General features: G+C 36.6%; 1 protein-coding gene across 9 annotated transcripts in view; it reads right to left on the bottom strand.

Annotated features, from left to right (window-relative positions):
* Positions 1-14,568, bottom strand: part of LOC131693203 (solute carrier family 12 member 4) — a 666,250-nt gene that overhangs the window by 419,368 nt on the left and 232,314 nt on the right. For 3 of the 9 annotated variants that reach the window (XM_058980841.1, XM_058980840.1, XM_058980843.1), the window contains exon 1: positions 13,542-13,770. The exons of 5 other annotated variants lie outside the window; for them this stretch is intronic. The gene's annotated coding sequence lies outside the window, so the exon portion shown is untranslated. Of the gene's footprint in view, positions 1-13,541; positions 13,771-14,568 lie in introns of those variants that run through there. One more of the 9 variants, XM_058980842.1, reaches the window with a different exon arrangement.

Below are 14,568 nucleotides of genomic sequence, written 5' to 3'. Positions count from 1 at the left end.
CACCCAATCCCTTTGATGTTCGATTTGCTGATCAATGATAAATGCGAGATTCAGAATTTGTTTCTTTGTGATAAATGTTGCGTTTAAATGTAAACAATACAATACAATGTTTACAATAAGTAAAGTAATCGATTCTCGTGGATCAAATTTTGTTTCCTATAAATACATCAGGAATCGACTGAATACATTTGTTTATAATCATGAATCATGCGAAAATTTGGGATATATGGAATTACGCTTTTTGCTGAATAGAAATAGTGAACAACAGAAGCTTATGTAATATTATTGAAATTAGCCTAAAAATTGTTCCTAATAAAAATAGATGTAGCTAAATTTTACTGTTAAATAGAAAAGAAAAAGATTTACTTCTTAATCCCTCCAGGTGGTATTTATTGAGCTGTACAAAGACGTAGTTGGGTATCTTATCGCCTTTTTCAGGATTTGTAAACTAATGAAACTTTCTCGTTTTGTTTCTATTTATTTTCAGCATTCTATTCAAATTCTCTAAAAATCAATTGTTAAATTTTGCTCCTAAAATGTTGGATCAAATATTACACTATTTTTTCAAATCTTAAAATTTCTGTACCAAAAATTCTAAAATCGTTTCGCATCCCTAATTTTTTAATTTTATATTTTGATGGTGTATACTTGAATGTGCATTTTAAGCTTATAAACGTATTACGTGTTAACCAACTTGTCCACTTTGTTCGAGGCAGTACGCCAGTTTGCATTAAACAGCTTTTCGCTATCAATAGTGTTTGGGCCGTTCTCAGATCCCGTTTGACGATATTATAATATTTCTGGTATGGGCAGAACTCTGACATATTGGAAAGATGCATGTCCTTGGGCACCACCAGTACGTTGTTTGCGCCATATCCATCCATGACCTTTTTTGTAATGTCAAGATACCAAATCTAGCACGAAATAATATCGTGTTACTTCAGAAAATACAGTAATTACAGATAGCCTGCCAAACAAGATGTTTTTAAATAAATTTCAACATGTTACCACTTACGGTTGCCGTATAGAACTCCTACCCAAGAACCTGTTTTAGGTCTGCCTTGACGTAGGTTTCATCGTTCATTACCAAGCAATGACATTTCGTCAGCAGCGTCATATACAGCTGTCAGGATCATGTTTTGACTTTACCAATTGTGTATCACCGCAATTTGGAATCACTACCTTCCTATAAGACCGGTGTTTTTAGCTCCGTGCAGACGACACTCCACATTTATTTGCGACATCTTGGACTGTAAGCTAGCCACTCTTTTTGTAGCCATTGCGGCTTCCGGCTTTCGAATCTCCCCCCAATCCCGGCTCGATCGTTTCTATTATGTTCGTGACAAACACTTTGATCACTTTCAACGATTCCGCTATCTCAGCGTGTGAGTAGTACGTATTTTTGCGATGCACAAGCAAAATTTTGCTGCATTGCTCCGCTTGCTTGGACACAATTTTGATAAATGAAAAGCAGATGTCAAAATTCAAATAGAGACGATATTCTGCATACACACACTTACAAAATGAGATCTTTATTTTTTAAAAATACGATTAAAAGAAATGCTACAAAGTGAAGTCGACCAAACTTTGATTGTAACCTTTTATGAGTATGTTTTTTGCGAGAGTGCCGGACGTTTTTGTTTAAGAGGTCACATTGAAGTGCACTTAGAATCGATATCGAGGTCGTATCGATGAAACTTACAGCGATCGGTTATGCATTAGAATGACAAGAAAAGAAAGACATTCATCCACTGAGTCGATTTCTAGCCCCAAAAGGAGTGTCTTCTCCAAATGGTCTAACCGGGTGAGCATGTGAAATATGGCCCAGAACCAAAATTGCCATTTGATACAACTTTGCTTAGAGAAGATTTTTGCATAGTTTTAACCCTTTAGCGGTCATATTGGAGGAGCTAGGGTGGTTTTTCGATTTAAGTTTTATTTTATGTAAAAAAACCTTCCAATGGCAAAAATTGAAAAAAAATCCAGTTTGTTATTTATATTAAGAGGGACATTTTGATTTTTTTTTTCAGATTTTTAGAAAAGGATTTCATGTAAAAAATATTTAAAATGTTCAAAAATTTTGCAATTTTTGTTTTTTTGTTTACAATTATATTACTAATATAAACTTTTCATTATTTAATTAATTGATTTTTGATGCGTATTGATTTATATCATATTTTTTTAACCTAGCCGAATGACCCTTAAAGCCTTAATAAACATAATAATAATAATAATAATAATCTTAAAAATGTGGGCGGGTGATATATTTGATCAAAACCACATAATGGTGAAATATTCCCACTGCTATTGGTCGGTGTTAAGTCAGACCGGACTAAGTGACGATATATTAATTTCGAGAAAAACGAGCTTAAAGTTTGAATCACAGCATCCTTTATATTATAATTGAAAATTTATTTCTGCCATAATTCTGTTTTATTGTTACATATTTAAAATCTGGCAAAAGTTGAATGTAGCTGAAGAAATTCTCTATCTATTGCTATCATTATCTAATTTTTTAATGTTTTGCGACTTAGTCCGGTGTGACTTAACACCGACCAATTCTATCTAATTACCATACGTCTCCATAGAAGTCTTTACCAAAGGAAGCGCACCGTAGTCAGCACTTTTTTAGAGTATATCACCAGAAGCTTCCGATTTTACCACGACGGCGCCGGTGGTTGAGTGGTAAGCGTGACCGCCACTCATTTCAATTTGCCTGGGTTCAACTCCTGCCGAGGTCGTTGAGATTTTGCTGAGGTGAAAAAATCTGTGGTCACGTCTTCCTTCGGAAGGGAAGTAAAGCCGTTGGTCCCCGGTCTATGAGTTTGGTGGATCGATATCTAGTCCAGATAGTGAAGTCAACTCTCTGGCGTCGGTAAAGAAGAAGTAAACTCTATACTCTTATTAACAAAAATATCCTTCTCCTGTGATATTTGTGGAGTGCGCAGTAGTATATACGGCCTCTAGCAAAAGCAAGTATCGGACTAACCATTCCTTCCTTTTCCTTTTGCGATCTATGTTCGGGCCTGGCCGGCGCCGGTATTGATCAATACTTTAGGATTACCAGGAGTTGCACATTGAAAGGTGTTTCGCTACTCCCAAGCATAATTATCTACTTATTCTCTGTGCAACTTCTGCTAGTCCAGATCGATAACGGAGTAGCAGCCAGGGGTGGTCGCACAAGCTCAAGCTCAGGAAGCTTCCGGTTTTACCACGTGTTCACACGCTGGCTTTGAAATATTGTGAATAATACGTACGCCAAAGAAAATAAAAAAAAGTAATTTTCAATATATGTAGTGTCATTTGAGAAGCAGTTTCTTCTACCCAGAATAGGACCTGTATTAGTACTCATTATTAGAACTATTTTCATGATGAATATATGTTCCATCAAACATGAAGTACAGTTTATTCCGAATATTATTTTCGTCATTGTCGAAGTTTACTTCTCAATCTATTCTTTCCGATATAATGCTTGAAATTTAAAATTATTTGGTAAGACATCTTTTTCGAACGCCTCAGCCCAAGGTTTGAGGATATGATCATTTTAAAATTTCCAGTGCGTAATTTGTATGAAAATACAACAATGACTTGGGTAACATTTCGAGATGGGTCTCTCAATGAAACTAGCATGTCAGTAAAAAATTGATATCAAATTTATTTGCGTATTTCAATAGCATACTATTGAAAAATCCGTAAATCTACGCAAATAGGGAAAACACAAATTTGCGCAAGACTTTCCCTAACACAGACTACATCTCGACACTCGTAAGCGTCTTTCGCATTTCATTGCTTGATATAAAACTAATGTATCTGACCGAATTCATTCGTTGTCGTACCTACTCCGTAGGCAGAACGAGTAAGATTTTGGCTGCTGCTGCTGGTAGGATAGTTCTATCATTTCGCCCGGAAGGAGACCATTTGTCAATGGTGGAAGGATGTTGCTGTTCACAGTTCCAAAGTTCGTCGGATGGCGCAACATAAGCGAGATGGCGAGTCGCCATATTCTCCTTTATTGTACAAATGGTGAGTCTTCCATCTACTTAGCAAAGTTGTTTCAAATGTAGTCAGCTGCCCAAAGAGGAACGTTTATCGGTGTGTGCTGGAACGATTTTGTAATTCGTAGTTCCCAGCGATGATGGCACAATAGCAGTGAGATGGCGTATTACTGGTTTATACCGTTTGTATGAGCCGTGCCAGCAAGGTTCGAGTCGTTTCATAGAATATTCGACCCGAATCACAAGACATAGTCACAGCAGAACGTTGTTGTTAGGACGAATGCATAGTGGAAAAATAATTGAATTAGCAAAATCCTGCTAATAATTTGATTTACATTTGCGCTTGTTAAAAATCAGTTATATGACCTTATCAAAGAATAATGCTTGTAAAAGATATAAACATTGTATAATTATTAATCGGCTAAACATTAATTTCGTGATGGTTCAATAAAAAAATAAGTGTGCAAATATTCCAGATAACCAGGAAATTATTAACCCTACAACGGTTTCGTGACTTTTTCTATACGTAAACGGTTTTGTGGGGTACATTCGTACCCCAGCACTAAAACTGCTCTAATATGCCTAATTTAAATTGAATTTATTATTAAATAGGATAGTTTTATTCTAAAACCATTCGTAAAGAATTATTAAAAATATTCGTGTTTTGTCGATTTTATCATGTAATATTGCATTTTTTGTAGAACAAGTCTTTAAAATACGTCAAAATTCCCTTTTTTCCTTAATATTTCTAGAACTCCGGTAGTTTCGATCCGATTTTAACCATCTATGCGATGTTGTGAAGATCGTTAAATTTCGTTTAGAATAATTAGTAAATTATATAAAAATCGATCAAAAATTGTATTTATTCCGATGCTTTTTTGAACGCTGGCGTTTGGCGCTCAAAAAAGCATCGGAATAAATACAAATAGTAACAATACAGCAATATGCAATAGCAGAGATAACACAGGACGGTGTTGAAAGGACTGATAGAGCCGGTGCATTGTACTTGTATATAAAGTAAATATGTTCCAGAGCCTGGGCCACAGAAGACGACGAATCGAGTGGTGCATGGTGCATTTTACATACAAGTCATTTTCACGAATGTGTTTTGCCTCATTCACCCGCAAAAGTAAAAATAATGATAACGATCCGAGCGCATTTTCTAATTACTTTGCTATAGTAGCTTTATTATATCAAATGACAGATACTATTGTTCAGCAATGTTGAAGCTTATTCAATTTTACACAAGTTTCTCGCTTACTATGTATCGATATTCTGCAAGTAGTTCACGAAAATGGACATCGGTATGCGGAGAAATTCCACCGTCGAGAAACTCTCAGCACCAGCTAGTAGATAAATAGGAACGAGTATCGCCAACAAGGATAAGAAACCCTGCGATCAGGCCCGTGCGCAAGAAGTTCTCAAGGGGGGTTTTGATTTTTAACGTTTATTTTAAAAGAAACGTAAAGAAACCCTCAAACTTTGAAGATTGTTTCAAGGCCTGGACCTAGTCTTGCGAACCAAATGAATCTGCTCAACAAATTGGGTAAATGTTTGTTATCGAGAAGGAGTCATCAAAAGACACCGCTGCATAGTGGTCGGAAACCCCCAAAACGTGAACTTAATTCACTAGAGGCCAAACCGTCGAATATATTCACAGGGTGTCTTTTGACGAATTGTTCGTAAGAATATTCCCCACAACCTTTTTAAAAATTAAAATTAGGCATGGTTTACTACGATCAAATTAAAAAAATTAACTTTTTATGCCGACGAGGTAGAAAGTTGGTGTCTTCGACAAAGTTTTAGAAATCCTCGTTATAAAGAATTTTGTTTAACAAATTGAACTTGTAGGATTTAATGTTATCGATTTGTAAAGCGTTTTCTATGGCAACACCCTCAAATTTAGTTTTTTTTTTAAAATAACTATTCCCACTGTGACTTTTCGTGCAAACCGTGTTCCAGACAAATGTGGAAGCATTAAAATCACATAATATTGTTGAAGACTGTAAGTAAAAATACCCTAGGAAAAAAATATTACAAAATGAGCTTAAAACCTTCTTACCTTTATTATGCGTAGTCCGGACATTGAAAGTAGTGCCTGCACGTCCATTTTGGTTTGCACCTTTCTCACTTATACGCAGTTGAACTTGGTGTAAAAAAAATTTAAAATTCTTCAATAACTCTAAAACGAATAAGTATTTTTACAAGAGGTGTGCGCCGCGCCGCCGATTTCAGGTACAATTTTTATATGCAGTGTTCAACAATATTTTTACATGCAGTCTTCAACAATAATTTAATTTTTGACATGTAGTCTTCAACAACATTATGTGGTTTAATTGCCTCAACATTTGTCTGGAACATCGTTTGCACGAAAAGTCACATCCAAAAAAGCTATATTAAAAAGCTAAATTTAAGGGAGTTGCCTTAGACAACGCTTTATGAATCGATATCATTAAGTCCTACAAGTTCAAGTTGTTCAACAAATTTCTTTATTATGAGCATACCTAAAAGTTTGTCGAAGACAACAACTTTCTACCTCGTCAGTAAAAAAAAAGTTAATTTTTCTAGTTCAATCATAGAAAGCCATGCCTCAATTTAATTTTTATCAGATTGTGGGGAATATTCATACGAACAATTCCTCCAAAGATACCCTTGTATATATTCAATGGTTTGGCCTCTAGTGACGTTTTTGGCATTTCCGACCACTGTGCGTTGCCTGCTAGCTCGTGGTGGATTCGGATTGGTTTGTAGTAGTTGTTAAGCCAACCGCCTAAACTTAAACCTCTTGTATCTCGTAATCCTCATCCATCCGGGGCAACCGTTAAATACTGCTTTAGTAAGGATTGTGTTCTTGCTTATTTTGTTTTGTGTTAATCGTCATGTTTTTTATCCATAGCTACTTTTCCTTACTTGCTGTCAAACCTTCGCAATATATCTCACCTGCTCAGGTCTGCTGCAAATATCGTACCCTGTTGAGACATGAACCGATCCGGGGTGTCGACCATAAGGATTTACATCTGTTTACAACCACCTTCGTCGGGTTTCCTATCCTTCTTGATGCTAGTCGTTCCTATTTATCTGCTAGCTGGTGCTGAGAACTTCTTGGCGGCAGTATTTCACCCTATACCGATGCCCATTTCTGCGATCCATTTCTTTGCCACTCTAACGGAATAATCATCGGCGGTAAAATTTCTCTAGACAACGATATCCCGATTTTCTCCAACTTTGTGTTTTTCCTCCTTGACTGCCGTTGCTAGCCGGGTATACCCCATTAGGCATACGGACGTTTGGCATACGTACGTTAGGCATAATGGACGTTAGGCATAAAGACGTTTGGCATAATGGACGTTAGGCATAATATACGTTAGGCATAATGGACGTTAGGCATACTGGACGATTGGCATAATGGGGGTTAGGCATAAATTATCATATTGAAGCATCCTTTAAGAAAATAACTTTTTGGTGGTGACAGCCTCCGGTGGTAAGAGCGCAAATGTTTGAATTTTTTTGAATTACTCTGGAAGCTGATAAAGCTCGATCAACATTTTATTCTATTGTAATCAAGAAATCAAGAAATTTTCACTCAAATAAAAGATGCAGAACGAATGAACATCGAATGAACAAATTGCACATCTCTAAAATAGGCTAAATACTCGTGTTTAAAAACCGTCTTTTTTGAATTAAGGTATGAATAAAGCACATCAAGCCCTTCAATCTTCATGCCCATGTTTTTTGTAAACAACGTTTTTAAACTGCTAAAACTCTTGATTTAGGCAGAATTTACTCACAAAAATAAGGAAGACCAGCAACTGGGACTATTAGAACTTAGAACTGAAGTTATTGCTATTAGTCTGATATAACTCAACTGGAGCAGTACCACCAGATATATTGACAGTTGGCGTTGATACATGAAATTTTGATATATCTTCATTATGTTCCATTATTATTGAAAACTGCTAAAGCGTATCTTCGGCTTTCTTTTCCTAGCATATATATATATATATATATATATATATATATATATATATATATATATATATATATATATATATATATATATATATATATATATATATATATATATATATATATATATATATATATATATATATATATATATATATATATATATATATATATATATATATATATATATATATATATATATATATATATATATATATATATATATATATATATATATATATATATATATATATATATATATATATATATATATATATATATATATATATATATATATATATATATATATATATATATATATATATATATATATATATATATATATATATATATATATATATATATATATATATATATATATATATATATATATATATATATATATATATATATATATATATATATATATATATATATATATATATATATATATATATATATATATATATATATATATATATATATATATATATATATATATATATATATATATATATATTGAAAATTTTCCAGGAGAATTGTGTTGAGCACCGAAAGGTAAATATTGAACAGATTCCAGCACTGCGAAACAAGCATCTTTCAAAACGAATTTTTCGTGTTTCTTGAACCCTATGAACACTATAAAAAAGTTGGGCATGTAAGCATTAATTTAGATTAGTTCTTCATGCATGCAAGGTGTAATTGTCCAAGAAGAAAATATATAACCTAGAACAACTCATGAAAGAAAGAATGATGCATTTTATTATTCATTCAACGAATATTCGAATATTGCTGGTTCTATATTGATTATCTCCCATATTCTTAAGCAAATCACAAATAGAACTACGGAAACTCTTTGATGTGAGAGACAGAGTTTACTCGTGTACTGTGATGAGTTACCGAAACGAAAAAGGTATCGTCACAAACATAGAATCCGTAGCCTAATGTAGATCTCTGCCAGTTTCCATTGGATCGAAAACTTAATGTCTGTTCATTTTTTCCCATTTTTTGTTAACCTATTGAGTCAATTTGTTAAATGTTGTAACGGCATTTAATTATCAAGGGACTTGAAGGTGAAGTTTTTTTTTTCAATATTAAGAGCCATAGTACTCAAGGCAGAGGAAGGAGTTGAAGGAAAAAAGCTTAGAAAAGCGTGGAAAGGGTCATATGAGCAAGCTTAGAGTTTCTCGGCGACTTAACCCTTTGTTTGCTACCGCAGGAGAAATGCGAATCACCTGAGTCTACGGCATGTCCGTACGAGCGTAAAGTAACCTTGTATTTCATGCTGTCGGAACCGATCTTCAACTCCTTGCTCTCTCTTGAGTACTATGGCTCTTAATATTGAAAAATATACTTCACCTTCCAGTCCCTTGGCAATTTAATGCCGTTACAACAGTCTGTTCATTATTTTGCTTTTTTTTTTTTAAATATTTGGATGCATTTGTATTGGTAATACATCTAAAAGGTTAAAAATTTGCTTGTATCAAAACTGAAGGGATATTTTCTTAATTTCGTCTACAGAAAAAAGAAAAAAAAGCTCTACACTTGTAAGGGTTAAATATCTCGCATGGTATTTTTCATTTTGGAGTCTCTCACTAGAGTTATGCGAAGGTATGGTAGAGCAAAGCGTCATTTTTTCGTAACCTGAAAAACAAGCGAAATATCTAACGAAAGCCTTGCGATTATTTTTTTATATTTTTGTGAATTATGCCTATCGTCCATTATGCCTAACGTACATTATGCCAATCGTCCATTATGCCTAACGTATATTATGTCAATCGTCCATTATGCTTAACGTCCATTATGCCTAACATACTTATGCCTAACGTACTTATGCCTAACGTTTTTATGCCAAACGTCGCGCACCCGTTGCTAGCCCGTTGACCGACATCTGTTGTCTACTCACTACTTTTGCTAATATCGAAGCTTGTCGAAACGTTAACCGATCCTTCAGAGTAGCCGTCCAACTTGACATACATCCCTTTCCAGCCACCCTCGCAAAGTTTCGTCCTTGGTTTTTTCATTGACTTGTTTCTAGAGCGACCGAACTCAAATGACATTTTATGTGTCCAAACGGTTTGCAGGATATTTTTTTTCCTGGACAGGAAGATAATAAATTTCAAAAAGTAAATCAAAACACTCATGGGGGAGGGGGGGGGGTGGGTTTGAACCCCCCCGTGCCCACGAACCTGCCTCCGATGATTCTAAAGAGAAATGGAATAAATGGAAAAAATCACGAATGATTAACACAAAAAAAAACAACGACCAATCCCTTCTGAAGTAATACATAACGGTGGCCCCGAAAGGAAAAGGATTGGGAGGAACAAGATGTTAAGGTTTAGTCTGTAGGTTTACTACACACCACCACAAAAAGAATCGGACACTGTCGGACTGTGTCTGATGAATATTCCTTCTCGATAACAGACATTGTCTCAATTTGTTGGCCCGAGTAGACACAAGGCTCAGCCTTCCGGGCCTTCCGGAAAAAATCGTCGCCGTTTGAGGGCTTCTATACTCTCCTTATATAAGAAACGAAAACAATCAAATCCCCTCGCTTGAGAATTTCCTGTGCGCGGATCTGATATGTCGGAATAGGAATCTTGTGCGCAATATTTTCATACACAGACCACAAATATGGAGGAAGCATCGGGAAGTCGGAATACATTTGATGATTTTTTTTAAATAATTCGTGATGTACTACCCTCCCTTAGAGTTCAAGAAATTTGTGACAATTAGTGACGTAGTGAAAGGAGAAGGAGCTTCTATTCTGGACAACACTTGCGTATCGTAATTTATGAATGGTGACGTTAACGCCAAAAGCTGACACTTTTCATGTTCAGAAGCTTTACCGAAGGTACCGCTATGCAATTCATGTTTGAAGTTTGGTACATCAAAACATAATTTTAAATATATTATTTTAAACGCTGAAAGAAGTTGGTGTTTCTCATCATAAAAAATGATTGGCAAGATAGCAAATTATCAAGGCATAACCTCTCTTTGTGTAGGAACAACTGCTAGAAAAAAATTAGTAAGAAATGTGTTGTTCCGGGAAACCAAAAGATATCCATAATGGTTTCCCCAGGTAGATCAATAGTCACAAATTAACCACAGTTCACTTCACATTGAATTTAAAGTATGAAAGAAGAATATACAGTTGATTTCAAAGCAGCGTTTGATCAACCCGACCACTCCCTCCTATTGGTAAATATAGAAAGACTTGGTGGATTACTCAACTTCACTGCGTGGTTCAAGGTGCAACCTTGTTGGGCGTACCCTATCTGTCAAACTGAGAAAAATCGAATCATAAAATTTCGCTAATTTATCAGGTGTGCCCTAAGGTAGCAATCTTGGACCTTTGCCGTTCTCCTTGTTCTTCAATGACGTTTGCTGCTTTATTTCACTGTGAAGCAAACTTATCTATGCAGATAAATTTAAACTGTTTCTAATTATGCGATTTGAATTGGACTGTATTGAACTACAGTGGCAACTAGATGAACTTTGTAATTGGTATACTCGAGATCAGTTGACTCTCACTGTATCCGATTGCTCCGTAATTTCGTTTGCACGTTGAAAGAAAATCTCTAGAAAAAAGTCAGGGACCTTAGCGTACGGCAGGATTCTAAGCTGGACGACTCTCATAGGGAATTTTTTCGAAAATAATAAATTATTCTTAAAACAACTCTGGTTGTCTAAAATGAATAATAAAACTGATTCGGGTATGATTTTGCTGGAACAAAAATCGCTTCTTGGCCAACGCCCTGCTAACAGATACTGAAATATGTAGTATAGTGCCAACAGTCAGACATATGATGCGTAAAAGTGCGAGTTCGAGCCTGGGTCCGATCATTATCGAACATGGATTCAATTCAGCAGTGCTGCCCAATATCTCGTCTGACATTATTTCAATAGTGATCCAGCATTTTGGCCTAAACACGATGTTTACTTATATACACCTGTTATGGTTTATATAAAATTTCTTTTAACGGCTTTGTCAGTCTTTTGAGAAATAATAGAACGAGTTATAATGATTGTCCGACGTTTCGACGCTTTTTTGACATCATTTTCAGGCAAACAAAGGACGAACCATATTTTCCCCCTGAAGATTATGCCGGAACGTCGGACAAACATTAAAACTCGTTCTTTATTCTTAAATAACTGACAAAGCTGCTAAAATAAATGTTATATTAACCATTTATATATAATTTATTACCTTGCATTTTAGTCATAAAGGTAACGTACATGTTTTGCACACCTTGCTAGTGTACTTGCATTTTTGCAAGGGATCCCTTACATTAATAAAAATGGTTTCTACCGGGTTGATTTTGGGTCTACACAGTAACGATCAAAAGTCTGACAAGTATGTCTGTAAAAATTGGGATTTACAAATTCTCTTTGGAAATGTGTACTTAAAGCTTTATAACTACGGTTGCAAAAATTTTGCAAAGTCGACACTCCGTGACACAAGCTGCCGCGCAAATTTATCAATTGCAATCAACGGAAACTGTTACAGTATTCGAAAATATATATTGAATAGCAGTTAGCAAACTACCAAAGTTATTAAACTACTAGGCGAATCCTCGCCGTCACGCATTTAGGTGTGTATCACTGCTCGTCCTTGTAGGAAAGGATAGTTACAAAAGTTGGGTAGAATCTATTGTAAAATATGAACGATTTGATTAAACTTTTGGCGCGATAAGCAGCAAACAAGGCGTGAAGACGATGGAACACAAGGTCTAGTAATCTCAAGTACAGATCCGTTAATGGAAAAGCCTTCAGCGAATTATCAACATCTAAACACAAACGGAATCAAATTCTCACTCTTCCCATGCTGGAGGAAGAGGTTTCTACTCAACGTTTTCTGTGGATTAAAATTAACATTTCCTACATGCCACGGTTTCAAGACATGGTTTATCTCTTGGTCGGCCTACAGCCTATCGAGTGAAGCTTTTCCGCTCTCGCACGAGTATTTGTAGAATTTTCCCACCCCCGGCCTCACACAGTAGGCCGAAGGCACAGCAAAAAGCGACGTGCAAGAGAGAATGAAAATACGTTCCGTAATGTTATGGCCTACATAAAGACAAACAACATGAAAACTGTGCCTCGTCGAGAGCCCCCGGATGCTTGGCAGTAAATTATTGCTTATCTTTGAATACTAGCACAAAGGGAGATTTCTCTTGTCCGAGTTTTCTTTTCTGGCACCTGGCATCCGCTGTCGTTTCAATCCGAGAGAAAACTTTGGTTTGTATTGAACAGTTTGACACATTCGTCAAAATATTGATTCATTGTTTGCCTTCTATTTGCACTTTCACAACTTCTACCGCATGACACCCCGCTGTTCACAGTTTCATGTCATAATTTTTCATCATCGCACCATCTTTCACTTTTTGGTGACTTTTCATTTTCAGCCTAGTACCTTCGACTAGACACGCTACGCGTCCTTTCTTCGCTTCTTCCCATCAGTGCCAAAGATCCGGAACACCAGGATCGTCAATCACTTGCTTTACAAGGCCGCTCCCGTTCCGGGAACTGCAAAATCTTCCAAATTACACAAAACGTTACACCATCGCAGGAAGCACTCACGGTAAAACCACACCACCAGGCCAGATTTGGCAGCAACAGCAGCAGTAGGAGCACTAGCCTACAACACACCTTAGCACAGGACACCCAGAAAGGAGCCTCCGTCTGCGGATATACCCTACGTGACGTCAGTGCTCCGACTGAAAAGAACTGGGCTTCCAGAACTGCCACAACCCGGAGAACGGCCGAAAAACGCAAGCAGGATTTGCACAACACAGCACACGGTACGAGATTCAGCGCTATACAGCATCCAGCAGCCAGCGAGCCAGCTGCTGCAGCATCCCAAACCCAACCCAAGCCAACGGTGCCGGAGAGCGTGGACCGCTTTCTCTCCCAGCAGGTATGTAGATACCCGTGAGCCCCCGTGCGTATGCAGGGAACGCTCCATCATTCCGGAATGTCCCTCGCCTAGCGCATGCAGATGAGATCTCTGGGAGCCTTGCTTTGCCTGGGGTTTTGTGCAAGCACGCGTTTCGCATTCTGCTCTCCGGTGGCAGTGGGCAGAAAACAGAGCGAAAGCTTCCACCACCCAGCAGCGAAACGTGAGATGGAATGCAAACGGCAATGTTTGGTTAGTTTATCATCCACCCGAAAGCTTTGCATTTCCGCGTGGCTTTGGGAGAGTTGGAAAATGAAAAACGGAGGGAATCTTTCGAGCCTTTTGCTGTGATGTCAGATTTTTCCAAACAGAGAGCGTCGGTTGCCTGGGACAATGAGCAATATTTTGTGATTCGGTCAACGGAAGAGGGATTGACACAAGATAAACTGTCAGATGCTGCGAGGCTGGTGGAAGACTGATTCGCATAATCATTGTTTCGGTTATTGCTTAAATTAAGCTTGGAATGTAATTGAAAGGGTTTTTTTCGAAACTCTCCATCATTAATGGCCATAAAATGTAGCTATAGAAAAAGTGTCAATATAAGAAAATCATTTCTTTTATTATCATGTGCAAAAACCGATTTAAACCACCTAACAGTGAGATGAGATATTTCCTACACATATCACTGTTGAATCATTCATTAGTTTGCAG

This window comes from Topomyia yanbarensis, chromosome 3 (genome assembly GCF_030247195.1).
Source record: "Topomyia yanbarensis strain Yona2022 chromosome 3, ASM3024719v1, whole genome shotgun sequence".
Taxonomy (NCBI): domain Eukaryota; kingdom Metazoa; phylum Arthropoda; class Insecta; order Diptera; family Culicidae; genus Topomyia; species Topomyia yanbarensis.
This window is presented reverse-complemented; position numbering and strand designations above follow the sequence as displayed.